This window comes from Panthera uncia (assembly GCF_023721935.1).
Source record: "Panthera uncia isolate 11264 chromosome E2 unlocalized genomic scaffold, Puncia_PCG_1.0 HiC_scaffold_20, whole genome shotgun sequence".
NCBI lineage: Eukaryota > Metazoa > Chordata > Mammalia > Carnivora > Felidae > Panthera > Panthera uncia.
The window spans coordinates 11,845,130-11,860,476 of NW_026057589.1; the positions used below are offsets into that span (position 1 = coordinate 11,845,130).

General features: G+C 37.2%; 1 protein-coding gene across 1 annotated transcript in view; it reads left to right on the forward strand.

Moving 5' to 3' along the window:
- The first annotated feature begins 121 nt into the window (after nucleotides 1–121).
- Nucleotides 122–15,347, forward strand: part of AP1G1 (adaptor related protein complex 1 subunit gamma 1) — an 80,046-nt gene continuing 64,820 nt past the window's right edge. Inside the window, exon 1 of the mRNA XM_049622529.1 lies at nucleotides 122–361. The gene's annotated coding sequence lies outside the window, so the exon portion shown is untranslated. The remainder of the gene's footprint in view (nucleotides 362–15,347) is intronic.

A 15,347-nucleotide genomic window follows, 5' to 3' on the forward strand; every position in this document is an offset into this window, starting at 1 on the left:
CGTCTCGCGTCATCAGTGACCGCCCCGTACCTTGCTACGCTGTGCGTCGCTCTGCTAGGAGCAGTCACCTCCTCCTTGGCAAATAGTCCTCGGTGGGGTCCGAGTTTTCGGGTAGTAGGAGAGCGGAGGCACAAAAAGTTACGTCTAGGGAAGACGGAATCGACTAGGAGAGGGAGATAGAGGCCAAAGTTTTTGAGATAGTATTTGAAGTTAGTTAAAAACTCCCTCCTTCCTAAAAGGATCCTTCCGCCTGCAGTAGCGGTGGTGAGGCCGAGGGAGCCGCCATTTTGGATGTTCGGTTCCTGCTGCCACTGCTGCCGCCGCCCCCGGAGCTGCTGGTTTCATTCGAGGTTTCGGGCCGGTGAGTGTCACTCGCGGCGCTAAGGACATATTGCTCCTTTTGCCCCGCGCCTGCCGGGAGCGCTCGGCCGGAAGCTTCCTGTCAATCTCATGAGTCCGGTTCTAGGCTTTTGGGGGTGAGAAGAGAGGACAGAGGCTGGCCCAGGAGGGGCCCGGAGCCCCAGGGGCTGCTCCGACTTTCTTGAGGGCCGACCCGAGGCCTCAGACCAGGAGGCTCTGCACGCTTCTGCGTTCTGTGCTGTGGCGTTGCCCGGCCGGTGCGGGCCTCCTTTGGACCCATTGACTTTCTCGGGCTTCGATTCTCTTTTGAGGGTTCATTCAGGGAGCATTCAGGGAGCAGGGTTAGCGGGGCGGGCCCCACCCCCGCGTGTCTTCTTTGAGCGGTATATCAGCGTTCTTGTATCTTGTACTCGGGTCAGGTCTTTCGTAGAACTCTCTTTAGCTCTTCCAAATGCTTAATTAATCGCTGTCTGCCCTGCAGTGGCGTCCTCTCCGAACCGGACATCGGCCTTGCCTCTCTCTAACCTTCCGACCAACTTCGTTTCCGATTTTCAGGGTTTCCTCCCTTCCCCCCCCCCCCCCACCTCACCTGCGAGTACACTGCTTACCTTTCTCTCAAACTCCTGATCCTGCGGACGTCAGTTTCTAATAATTCTCCGAATCCTCTTGACTGTCTGAAAGAGTCCGGACGATTGGTTATGTTTCCTAGTTAGGGTTTGGTGAAGGAGACCCATCGAACCACTCGCTCAGAGTATACTTCAGCAGTAAATGTTTGTGAAGCTAATGAAATGGCTTTTTGGGGGGGAGGGTACGGAGGAAGGTGTCATGTTTTTTCATTGGTGAATTCCTTTCGTGTGCTGAACACTTAGTTATTTGGTGCTTATTGACAACTTATGTATTTGTATTGGTGATATTTAACCCTGGGCATGGAAATTGCCTGAGAAGGATCTTAATTTGACGTAGGTAGAAAGGGAAGTAACTTTTTTGGCGACTGAAAGGATTAGTTAACAGAAGAGAGGAGCGAGTGAAGGAGTTAGTGATCTTAACTTGCAGGTGTTTTGTACGGTAATGATACTTGTTACCTGATTCTAAAAAATACGGAGATTGACTTCATGTGTTAGAATTTTCTGGGGTAGTTGAATTTTAAATATTCATTTCCACCGTTCCCGTAATACTTGTCAGACTATACACGTTAACTTTTGGTTTAAAAGTACAGATTTTCCAGGTATCCATAATCTCATTACCTTCATGCTGTTATTAAAGTATGTTTGCAAAATAGCATGTTTGAATAAAAAGCATTTCACAGTAATTTACTGATTACTTCCTACATTTCAGGTTAGGCTAGTGTGATTGAATCGCCTCTGTTTCATCTCAGCCTGGATTTTTTAATCTGCGAAAGAGAAATAATTTGTGATTACAGCTTAGTGACTGCTGAAATTTAAATTTGTAACTTGATGGACTCATTGCAGAGGGATGAAGAGAAAAGTGAAATAAAATTGTAACTTGAACTTGGATCAAATCTTTTAATACTTCTAATCCGTGTCTAAGTGCATTATTCTTATCAGGTAGATAAATTCCTGTACTGGTCATATGATGTCTCCATAGAAGATTGACTGTTTTCATTGTAAATAGTGTTCTTGTTATTTATTTTAAGGAGACTTAAAAAATGTTAGTATTTGTGTATTTACTGTCAAGATAGGGAGTTTCTCTTTTGGTTTAAAGGAACTGTCAACCCCCTGAAATCTAGGGAATGCTTTTTCATTTACTAAGTACTCCTTTGTAGTTACTGAAATATTCCATTTCTGACTTACCTTTTTAAAACAAAGTTATTAGAAGAGCTATCAAATAGGTGTTACTTAACTCCGTTCATTTTGCGGTATGATGTATTGGTAGTCAAACGTCATTCATTCTTGGGTGGTTTGCATTCAATTGCAGTGTCTTTTTGCCTTACAAATTCTAAGCAAAGTGCTGTTTAATGCACTATTGATTGGTCACATACTGGAATGTTTACTTTGTCTAAGGTTGTGGGATCATACTTGAAATTAACATTATTGTTTAGGGAACTTCAATTCATTTTCTTTTGGGTATAGTTGCTTGTTCTTTGATCTGTTTCACTCTTATCAGTTCTAGATTTGAGACAATTTTATTTATTCATTTTTTAGTACACTCTACACCCAAGTTGGAACTTAAACAAACTCATGACCTTGCCATCAAGAGTTGAATGTTCTATTGACTGAGCCAGCCAGGCACCCCTTGAGAGTAAATTTTAGAGTGAAACTGTAACGTACAAAAATTGTCAGAAATATCTTGGTGATATTTCACCCCCTCTTTATTTTAAAAGTAGTCTTGAAATCAGTGATGTACAAAAACAAAAGTGCAATTTTTTTGTGTGATTTATAAAAACTCTATACATATTGAAAAAGTTGAATGAGTATTTTCCAAAAGATTATTTTTAATTAAAAAAATCGAATTAGAAAACTACATACCAAAACAGATTTTCAAAATGCTTAATCTCTTTATTTGCATTTGATGAGGATTAAAAAGTTTTATGTATAAAGCAAGACTTTAATTGATAGCAAAAGTTTAAAACTTTTACTTAGATTTAGTTTCAGAGAATCTAAAACTATTACCTTTTCTGTAAACTGCAACTACTTGTTTAGCTATTTTTGTTGCTTAAAATTCATTCATTTTCAGCTTTATTAATTGTTTTTAGGTCTTAATTTTGGCATTCTTTCATCCCTTTGTTTTATCCAATTTCTTTCATGCAGGATAAGATTTAAAGTAACAATTAATTTTAAAATTAAGAGAACATATGGGTATGTCTAAGCTCTTATCTATCTTGGCTTACAGGTTTTGAAAATTGTATCTTTGTCAAAAAGCATCAGGATTTTTTCATTTGCTTTTTTGTGTAGAAAATTTTATATCTGTGAAGGCACTCATTTCTACCTTGAAAATACATGAAAGGTGGTTTTTTTTTTCTTCTTTGAAGGAGCAACACAAAACAGTTAATTTGGCATGTATTTTGGTTGCTAGAAAAACAATCTCTTGTCAAAGTTTGAAGGGTCCGGAAGTAAACAACAACAACAACACAACCTTGCTCTTGGCCAAACTTGTTGAGTCAGCATTAACTAACACTTTTGTATAAGAGCAAGATTTAAGATAATATGATGGAAATGAGAAGTGCTTTTTCATTAGGTACTTGGAGGTTTTGCATTTTTTGTTTACTTAGATAATTGGAGAAAATTGACGTTATAAATGTCAGTGTAAAATAGTCTTCAAAGCAAAAAAAAAAAAAACGTATTTTAAAAGAGGAAGAAAACGTGACCTTTGTACTTTATAAATAATGAAAGACATCTTAAAGGCAAGTAGTTTTTACCCCCTTTCTCTGTTACACTGCAATAAGTCACAGTGTAACCTTGATAGGCAGGTGCTTTGCTCACTGTAGCTTTCTTGTAGCTGATTGTAATGTGTTTTACTGAGCATTCTAGGCTTTTCAGCTTGTTTGATTTTGAGATTAACGTTAATGATTTTTGTGAAGAGCAAATATGAGAAAGACATGAACTTAGATCCTTGGAACTGTAAAATATTTGCACTCCTCTCCTTGCAAAACTTCGGGTTAAAAATGAGACTGATCTAGAATAGATGATGTACACTATTGGGTTAAAGGATCTAAGTTTAGTAAATGATCATATAGTGGTACAACTCAAAAGAGTTCCATTAGTGTTTTTACAGCTCAGTTTAGTGAAGCTCATTACTCATCCTCACGATTGGGAAATTATTCCGTTTTAAGCTGAAGAAAAGGAAGGGAAGTTAATTTTTTTTAATCCCTTTTTAAAGTGTGCACAGAAGATTTGGTTTTCTTCCCACTTTTTGAAATTTTTGAAAACTTTTAAAATACGGTGAAAATACTGGTTTCAGGTGAATGGGGAAACTAACTGAAAATACTTAGGTAGCCTGTATCTTGGTAGGTACGAGATTTTGGGTATGATTTATTGACAGTAAGCTGTTGTGAGAAGAGTTTCTTTTTCTTTTTTCTTTTTTTTTTTTTTAATTTCTGTTGCCTAGTATTTTTCTTTTTCTTTTTATTTTTTTACATTATTTTTGAGAAACAGAGTGAGACAAAGTGTGAGCGGGGGAGCGACAGAGACAGAAGGAGACACAGAATCTGAAGCAGGCTCCAAGCTCTGAACAAGCAGTCAGCACAGACACTGATGCGGGGCTCGAACCCACAAACTGTGAGATCATGACCTGAGCCAAAGTCGGACGCTCAACCGACTGAGCCACCCAGGCGCCCCAAGAATTTCTTTTTCTGATAGTACTCAGTATGTGTGATGTTTTTTAAATGTGTGTTTGTCTCTACTAGTGAAAGTTGGGCTTTATATTTTCTTTAGAAACATTCCATGATGAAAGCTTCATAAATTGTGTTGATTATTTAGGAAAGTAGAATGAGGAAGCATTTACTAGCATTTGGTTGTGTTATTTTATTTACACACATTGGACTTTATTTAAAATTTTTTAAAAAGTAAACTTTACATGCAGTGTGAGGCTTGATTGAACTCAGTGACCCCAAGATCAAGAGTTGTGTGTTCTATGGACTGAGCTGGCCAGGCACCCCTACACACACTGAACTTTTTACTGTTTCTTCAATACTCAGGTTCATTCATTTTCATTCTCTTTGTACCTGTTATGCCTATACCTGGAATGTTTTTCTTTTCTCCCTTCCACCTAGTAAACCTGTTCTTTCCTCTCAGCCCCCTGGCAAAGGGGTATAGTATAGTGCTTTCTTTAAAGTACTTGAATTGTCTACCTGTTCTTGAGCTTTCAGAGGACAAGAACTATATAATTTATGACATCCATAGTACATAGCACAGTGCCTGGCACTTAGTAGCTACTTTGTGGAATAGATGCTATGGATGAAAATAATATGGAAAAATTGTTTGGGTACTCAAATATATGGTGATTGGTTAATGCCAGAGCCAAAAACAGAGCCCTGAGTTATGAGAAGCTACTACAGGTCATTTACTTGTGACTTACAGAATTGATACCAGTGAAGTTTACTTTCAGGTTTAGAAAACAGGGATGCCTGGGTGGCTCAAAAGGTTGAGTGTAGGGCTCTTGTAGGACTACTCTTGTAGGACTCTTTCGGCTCAGGTCATGATCCCAGGGTTGTGGGGTTGAGCCCTCAGCCCGGCTCTGCACTGAGCATGGAACCTGCTTAATTAAGATTGTCTCTCCCTCTGCCCCTTCCCTGCTCACGCGCTCACTCTCTCTCTAAAAGAAAAACAAACAAAAAAGCAAAAACCTGTATAAAACCTTGTGTCTGTACCCTGGAAAATAGCGTTTACATGTTTTAATTCTGAAGTTGACCTTGCTCTTTTCTCTTTGTGATTTAGTCTGATTCTTTTTTGAGAGAGAGCATAGCGCTAGTTGGGTAGAGGCAGAGTGAAAGAGTCTTAAGCAGGCTCCAAGCCCAGCATGGAGCCAACGTGAGGCTTGATCTCATGACCTGAGATCTTGTGTTTGTTTTTTAAAATTTTTAATGTTTATTTTTGAGAGAGAAAGAGAGAGCATGAGCGGGGGAAGGGGCAGAGAGAGAGAGTGAGACACAGAATCCGAAGCAGGCATCAGGCTCTGAGTCGTCAGCACAGAGCCGGACACAGGGCTTGAACCCACAAACTGAGATCATGACCTGAGCTGAAGTCGAATGCTTAACCAACTGAGCCACCCAGGCACCCCATGACCTGAGATCTTGATCTGACTTAAAATTGAGAGTCAGATGTTTAATGGACAGAGGCATCCAGGAGCTTGCTTCTGCAAAAGTTTCAAGTGGCAGCAAATAAATCTACACTTCCCGCCATCTTCTTTCTTTTGAGTTCTTAATATGGTAACGCATTATACTAAAGAAACTAATTGTAAGTTGAGCATTTCAGGCTTTACTCCCCAAATGGAAATGTGTTGATACAGTTCAGTGATTTGTTGTCTTTCCCCTCTTGTTTGGATAATATACTTTTATAATGCTAAGGTTTGTTTTTTTTTTAATCTTTTTAATTTATAAAATAATAGGTGTCCATTATGATGAAAAAAAATCTAAAAACATATTTAAAGTTATCATTTCATTCGTTCTCTTCAGTGTTTGTCCCCAGCCATTTAACCAGGTTATGGGTATACTTCATTATTTCCCTCCATGCTTGGTCAAGTGCAGTGTATACTAACATAAATGTGCACTTCTATATGGATTCTTTGTATTTATAAAAGGGAGATCATATTTTATATCACTCTGTAACAAGCTTTTCTTAATACATCCTGATCAGTAAATATAATTTGATCTTGTTTTTTTAAATGTCCCTATTATGTCTCATAGTATGAATGTGTACCATACATAACTTATTTGGCTATTTTCTTATGGATATTTAAGTTTCTAGATTTTGTTAATACAAACAGTGATACAATAAAATTCTTGTACATGTCACCTTATTTATTGCCACTTTTAGTTCTACAGACTAGAGTCTCCGAGGTAGGATTTCTGGGTTAAAGGAAATATACTTTAAATGTTTTTATTGCCAGATTATTTTCTAAGTAGGTTGTCATAAGTTCTACCTCCACTAGCCGTGGGCTTTCTATGTCATCACATCATTAGATGTAAATAGTTTTTACTGGTCTGCCAGATGATGACTACTCTCTCTGTTTGTCTTAATTTTAATTTTCCTGGCCATAATTCGAGCTAGCCTCTGCTTTTTTGTTTTTTTCTTTTTCTTTTTTTTTCTATCTGGATTTCCTTTATTTAGAATTTTCATGTCGGGTTCCTTTTTCGCTTTTCTGTGCATTTTCTTGGTTTACTTTTGTTTTTCCTCATCTTCTAGGAACACCTTATGGTATATTAATTCTTTGTTGTATAATACATGTATTTATTCATCTGGAATTAACGTTTATATGAAGCAGGGAGTCTTATATGGTTTTCCTTTATATAGAGAGACAACTGCATGAGGACTAAATAAACCATCCTTTCCCCAATGAATTAAATGCTATCTTATAAGTTTCCATGTATGTTTGCTCCACTTTTGGTTCTTTTTTTCTCTTTTCTTTTTATTTTACTTTTTTGAGTATAATATATTTGTAAAAAGTTACACTGTTAAGAAAAGCTCCTCTTTAGGGGTGCCTGAGTGGCTCAGTCGGTTGAGCGTCCAGCTTCGGCTCAGGTCATGATCTCACGGTCTGTGAGTTTGAGCCCCATGTCAGGCTCTGTGCTGACAGCTCAGAGCCTGGAGCCTCCTTCGGATTCTGTGTCTCCCTCTCTCTCTGCCTCTTCCCTGCTCATGCTCTGTCTCTCTGACAAAAATAAATACACATTAAAAAAAATTAAAAAAACAAAAGCCCCTCTCTGGGATTCCTGGGTGATTCAGTCAGTTAAGCATCTGACTCTTGGTGTCGGCTCAAGTCATGATCTCACAGTTGGTGAGTTTGAGCCCTGTGTCGGGCTCTGTGCTGACAGTGTGGATCCTGCTTGGGATTCTCTCTCTCTCTACTCCTCCTCCGCTTGCGTGCCTGTGTTCACTTTTTCTTTTTCAAAATAAATAAATAAACTTTTTTTTAAAGAAAAGCATTTATCACTGTACTTTTTTATTTTCTTGATTATTCTTGAACATTTATTCTTATCTATTGATTAAAAATAATTCTTTGGGTTCACAAAACCTCAAAAAATCTACTGTTCAGAATCGCATTATTCATATATTAATTTTGAGAGGCCTGACATTTTTAATTATGATAATTTTTCCTTGTGACTTTCCATTTGTTTAGATCCTGTTTCAGTTTTAGGTCCTTCAGTAAAGGTTTCATAGATTTAATAGTCTTCTTCATGTAGTTCTTATGCCTTTCTTGCTAAATTTTTTCCTAGATATTTTATAGTTTTTGACACTATCGTCAATGGGACTTTCCCCCTCTATTTCTAACTAATGTCAGCAACATTGGTTAAAAATGGACCTTTAATTTCCTGTGGACCAGATCCCTATCGCCCCCTTTCTTGGTATCCAGAATGAACAGAACTTTGAATTTATGAAGAATATGCTAGGGAAGCTTTGTTATCTTAGCGTGAAATCATTTTCTAGTAATTTTCTAGTAAACTTTCTAATGTCATCCTGCAGAAAAGACCTTTAGATAAATGTGACTTTGTCTTTTCAGGATGGATGTTATCTTGTTATTTTGAAAGTTTACAGTTTTGCTTTACTAATCCATTATGATTTTTAGTACTTTGATTTTTCAAAGCACAATTGATTGCTCAAGTAATATATGTTCATTTAAAATACAGCAGAAAATGTACAGAAGTTAAAAAGGCATGTATATTTCTACATGGCACAGAAAATCTACCTTCCTTAACATACATTATATCCTTTGGGGCATATCTTTTATTATTATTATTATTTTTTTTTAAGTTTATTTATGTTGAGAGAGAGCGCGTGCATGTGAGCAAGGGAAGGGACAGAGAGAGAGAATCCCAAGTAGGCTCAGCACTGTCACCATGGAACCCAACATGGGGCTCAATCCCACAAAGATTGTGACCTGAGCCATAGTCAGAGGCTTAACTGTGACCGAGCCACCCAGGTGCCCTGGGGCATATCTTTAAAAAAAAACAAGATTTTTGTTCTGAGAATTTTGTGACAATTTTTGATAAGTGTGGGCTCCTTGGGACACTTTTGCTAATAGTAGGTTGAGAGAGTAAAATTTTGCTTTTTATTTTATCAGTGTCAAATTAGATATTGATTGTGTTTATTGTTTATTTGGCCTTTATTTTCATGCATCTTAATGCAATTGAATTGTTCATTAGGCATATTTGCATTTATATACATCTGTTTTTAAATTCTCATTTTCAGTGAATTTTGGTTATGGATAATTAAAGGGGATGGCTGTAATTATTGTGGCGTTTTAGGGAGAATAGAACTTAAGACTTAGAGGAATGCCAGCTGGCTGCCTAGACAGGGTGTGGTGGTATCTTGATGTGGTCACACATTTCACAGCATTCCCTTAGCCTGGAAGATCGAGAAAGTCCATTTTAGTATTTCATCTAGGGATGATTTAGCCTAATCAAACTCAGTGATGTGTGAATTAGAATAACAATATTGGGGGCGCCTGGGTGGCTCCGTCGGTTAAGCGTCCGACTTCGGCTCAGGTCATGATCTCACAGTTCGTGAGTTCGAGCCCCACGTCGGGCTCTGTGCTGACAGCTCAGAGCCTGGAGCCTGCTTCACATTCTGTGTCTCCCTGTCTCTCTGCCCCTTCCCTGCTCATGCTCTGTCTCAAAAATAAATAAACATTAAAAAAAATTTTTTAAAAAGAATAACAATGTTGTAATTCACAAGGGGCTGTGCTTTCTTCTGGATTTTGTGTCTACTTTCCAGGGCACCCTTGAAGGAATTTGGGAGACAAGATACTTGAAAAGATTAAGAATCACAAAGTTGCATTATGAGCCTGAAGCCAGAGTGTATAAAGTTGAATGGTCTTGAACGTTTCATCATTCTAGGCCATGGTGAAACCTGATGAAAGAACTATCCCTGTCCCACAATGGTGTTTACATCTGTAGTGACCAAAATACTTACTCCCAGATTTAATCTCCCTTATTCAAACAGTGATGTACTAACACTTCTCTTCCCTTTTCTTCACACTGTAGAACATTTCCCTTCTATGAGCACATTTCTTCATACTTTGGAAATAGACTTGCACTGCCTCCCCTTCCCTGTCGCCTAATACGCAAAAGAAAGAAAACCACAAAAACACAAAGATGGTGAAAAGAACCTAGTTAAGTCAGATGAATGACAGCTGGTATCTGTAAGATATATCGTAAAGTAAAAGCGTGATCAAAGATTAATACTGTTGATCAGTTTGGTGAAAGCTTTCTTACTACTTTGGTCATAGTGTTTTGCAAGTTGTAAATGCATTAAAGCAATTCAGATATTCATATGCAATAAAAATCTGAAATAGGGCTTCTGTGTGGAGCATATAAAAATATAAAAATATAGGCCATATGGAGAATGCAGGACAGAAAGCACAGTAACTTCTTTTGGAGGGTTTTGCCTTGTATTAACTTAAGTCCCTGGAGTGTTCTTAGCCATACTTAAGAACTCAGAAAGCGGATGTTACAGGGTAATCACTGGCAAAGTTAATTGAAATCTAATTTCTTGTATCTTATTGTTTAGCAAGAAAGACTTCAAGTACAGTTTTTGTGTTGGATAGAAAAGGAGGTAATTTTAATATTGAACAATTGCTTTTAATTTAAGATTTCTTTTTAGGTTAGAGCTCACATAGGTTCAGGTTTAGGGAAAGAAGGACAATGTAGCAGCAGTAACCCCAGCTTTTTGGTTATATATTCTTAACTGTTGGCTGGTGGTGATTCAGAGTTCACAGCTAGGTAGTGGGAGTTCAGAAACAGTGGGAGTTCAGCTTAGTTAACTCAGCTGGGTAGAATAGAGGACTGGGTTGAGTCCTGGTCCCTATCCCATTGCTGTTGGTAAGTAGCTGGTGCACATTCTTTACTTTGTGTGCTTTGGAAAGGACAAATGCATTTTCTTTATCTAAGATGCTTCTAGCATTTAGAATTTAGTTAAATGCAGTATTTATCAAGTTCCTACTCTTAGGTAATGGGAATACAAGGATAAATAATATCAACAAGATCTGGTCTTTAGGAGCTTATATTTGACTGGGAAAAATAGGCTTTTCAAAGAAAAAAAGGTAATCATGGCCTGGAGTTGGTATTGCAGTAGGATGAAAATCTTTATCAACTAAAGAGGTTTGTGGAGATTTTGGAAAATAACCATTTTCTCCATTTTGGTATAAATTTTAGGAGAATTGGAACATATGCAGTCATTGTTTTATCTTTTCTGTTTCTTTCCTATAGTAAGCATTCATAATTTTGGTTGCTCTTTGGGTATATAAAGTAATTAATTTAAGCTCCAAAACCTCACTTTGTTTACATTATGGGTAGAAACTTAAAAAATGAATTTCACACTTACTTTTTGTTATTTTTCAACATTATGTATTAAAAAACCATTAATGAAATACATTTATCTACAATCTGTTTATCTTAACAAGTCAGACTTTTAATTTTTCTGTGTCCTTTTTCCATCCTTGTCCTAATGAGTATTTGAGAACAAAAGGGACATCTTATTTTTATAAAATGTACAAGCCATGCAAATGTCAAACATATGGACACTTAGGCATTGAATAAAACCATTGAAATACTAAATGTAAATAATATAAAAGGAGAAATGGATATAAACACAATTATAGTGGTAGACTTTGACATATCTTTCTCAGCTTTTTAAGGGTCAAGTAGTTAAATTAATAGGAGCACATAGTATCTGAACTCTATATTTTAGAAATTGTTACTCCTCAGGTACAGTTTTATTATTTTATTCACTCAATTGTCATTTTAGTCTTAAAACACAACTTTATAGGACGCCTGGGTGGCTCATTCAGTTGAGTGACTCTTGGTTTTGGCTCAGGTCATGATCTCTTGGTTGGTGAACTTGAGCCCTGTTTTGGGCTTTGCGCTGGTAGTGCAAAGCCCGCTTGGGATTCGGTGTTTCTCTCTCTCTCTCTGCCCCTCCCCTGCTCATGCACTCTCTCAAAAATAAATAAACTTAAAAAAAAAAAACCTTTATATTTCCTACAACCACTCTAAGAAAAAGAAAAAAAAATGACTTTATTGAGGTATACACAATATTTAAAGTCTATAATGGGATTATAAATGTATTATGGATTGGATTATGAATTATATGTAATGTATATAAAAGTCCTAATGCACATATTTACAGTATAGAATTAGATGTTAGGATACAATTTTATATCCAGGTTTTTCCACCTCTGCATTAAATGTTAAATGTTATGTTATTGAACCATTTATTGATAAATCAGGGTCTTGTAAAATAATTATGGTACTCTTTGTAATTTAATACTTTTAAGACTTTAGGGGAGAGTTTAATCCTTTTTGCTAGTACACTAAATAGGCTCAGATTACTGTGCTGTGTGTGTGTGTGTATTTAAGATAAGTATTTTAGGGGCGCCTCTGTGGCTCAGTCGGTTAAGCATCTAACGTTGGCTTGGTTCATGATCTCATGGTTCGTGAGTTCAAGCCCCACGTCTGGCTCTGTGCTGACAGCCTGGAGCTTGGTTTGAATTCTGTGTCTCCTTCTCTCTCTGCCCCTCCCCCACTCGTACTCTGCGCGTCTCTTTCTCTCTCTCTCAAAAATAAATAAACATTAAAAAAATAAACTATGTTAAGGTAAGTATTTTAATTTTGGATTTGTAAAAAATTATAAATTAAGGTAATTACTATGGAACTCAAAGGCAGAGATTTACCAGCGATTTGATCTGTTTCTATTCATTTATTTATTTTTAATGTTTATTTATTTTTGAGAGAGAGAGTGAGACAGAGCGTGAGCGGGGGAGGGCCAGAGAGAGGGAGACACAGAATCCGAAACAGTCTCTAGGCTCTGAGCTGTCAGCCCAGAGCCCGACGTGGGGCTTGAACCACTAACTGTGAGAACATGACCTGAGCCTAAGTCAGACGCCTAACCGACTGAGCCACCCGGGCACTCCTGATCTGTTTCTTTTTGATTAATCACTTAAAATTTTTTACAGGGTAAGAATCTGATGTAGGGGCACCTGGTTGGCTCAGCTGGTTAAGTGTCTGACTTCCCCTCATGTTCTGATCTCAGGGTTCATGAGTTTGAGCCCTGTGTCTGGCTCTGCACTGACAGTGCTGGAACCTGCTTGGAATGCTCGCTCTTGGCCCCCCCACCCCTTGCTGTCACTGTCTCTCAAAATAAATGAATAAGCTTAAAAAAAAAAAAAAACTTTAAAAAATCCATTATGTAAAGGGCACAAACTTTTTAGAATTGTGGAAAGAGTACAAGCAGATCTGTCTTGAAATTTTCAGTTGCACAATACAGTATTGTTAACTGTAGGCACAATGTTATATAGCAAATCTGTAGAATTTATTAATCTTGTTACTATGCTGTTTGGATACTTGTTTCTGCTCTATATAGGTTTTATTTTTTTGCTTTGCTGCTGCTGCTGTTTCTTACCTTACTGTAAGATGACATTTTGTTGACTGTCCGTCTTCTTCCCTAAAACAGCTTCTGTCCCCTGGTCTCCAGCCTCCTCTGTTTCCCTTTCAGTTTTCTAATTTGTAAATCAGAACCTACAAATAGAGTAAAGTGGATGTTTTCGTATGTTGATGTGATGCTGTCTATATTGCTGCATGACATTATAAAAATAGGTTTCAGATTCTCAGCTATGTTTAGCTAAGTCATCACTATAATCATATTCATACTTTATTTTTTAAAAAAGGATAATTTGTTATTGTTAGCAATAATAGATGCTTAAGTTACTGTATTTTAAGGAATCTTGTGGTTTTCGAGTATTTTGAAAGGCAAGTAAAAACTCTTAAAATAAGGAAATCCTCAACCTTGTAATAAGAGCAAGTAGGTTGTGTTTTCCAGGTTATATATTCTACAACATTCGCTACATGGATTAGATATATTTGAATTTAGTTTTTAATATGAAACATTTCAGACATAAAATATATGAAGAAGAATAATAAGTACTCAATTATCCACTACCTAGTCTCAGAAATAAAGCATCACCAGTATAGCTGAAGCCTTCTGTGTGTTACTCTGTTCCTCATCATATTCCCCTCCCTCCCAGATGTACCACAGTGTTGATCTTTATGCATGTTTCACATGTTCATTTTATCCATATTCTTACTCTCTTACTGCATTTTTGTATCTCTAAAGAATAGGTTCTTTTACACATTTTAAACCTTTATGAATATTAGTACTGTGTTATTCTGCAACTTATTTTTGCTCAAAATTAATTTATTATGGATAGTTTATGTAGGCAACCATTATGGCCAACATTTATTTATTGGATACAATGTGTGTGGCACTGCGCAAGAAGTTTACATGTATTCTCTTTGAATTCTTGTAGCAATCCTTGGAGGTAGGTACTCTTCCTGTCTTACAGATGAGGAAATTGAAGCTCTGGGATGTTGTCATTTGCTCACGGACACATAGCTGATAAGTGGTAGACCTGAGATTCAAATTCAGGTAATTTTACTCCAGGGTCATCATTTTTATTTTATTTTTTTAACGTTTTATTTATTTTTGAGACAGGGAGAGACAGCATGAACAGGGGAGGGTCAGAGAGAGGGAGACACAGAATCTGAAACAGGCTCCAGGCTCTGAGCTGTCAGCACAGAGCCCAATGCGGGGCTCAAACTCACGGACCGTGAGATCATGACCTGAGCTGAAGTCGGCCGCTTAACCGACTGAGCCACCCAGGCGCCCCACGGTCATCATTTTTAACAGTGCTTAGGGTCATTGGATAAGGGTAAGGCTGCACAGTCTTTATCTCAGTTTCTGAAATTAAAAACAAACAAAAATGCCCAGGAGTTCTTCATAATTCTTTTGGTCTTAAAATCTGATTTGACCAGACATGACACTGTAGTAGTTTATTTTTCTCATTTGGTGTGAATATTCATGTTATTTCAGAAATATTGTTTGGTAATGAAACTGTTGCTCCAGTCATGGTAGGTGAGTTTTGACATAAAAGATATGCACTGTATTACTTTTCTAAAATTCAGAAAATTCTAAGTTTTGCTCTTAATAGCTTTGGAAAACAAATTGTGGGTTGGTACTGTGCTACAGATCTCTTTCTACACGGGATTTAGGAGTTGTTGAGCTGATGCAGAAAGCACTTAATTTTGGAAAAGAAAAAATTTCTAAGTATATTGAGTTAGTTTGGCTGTGAAACAGTTTAGCTTACCCTAAATACAATTTTCTGTTCTGTCATTGGTCAGTAGTTTTTGCTGTTATTTTATATGGCTGGAATTGTAAAAATCTGTTTTCCTCACTAGACTTTTGAGTTCTTAAGGGTAGAGATTACAACATTGGCAGTTGTCAGCACCTTTTGCAATGCCTGACATAGAGAAGGCTCAG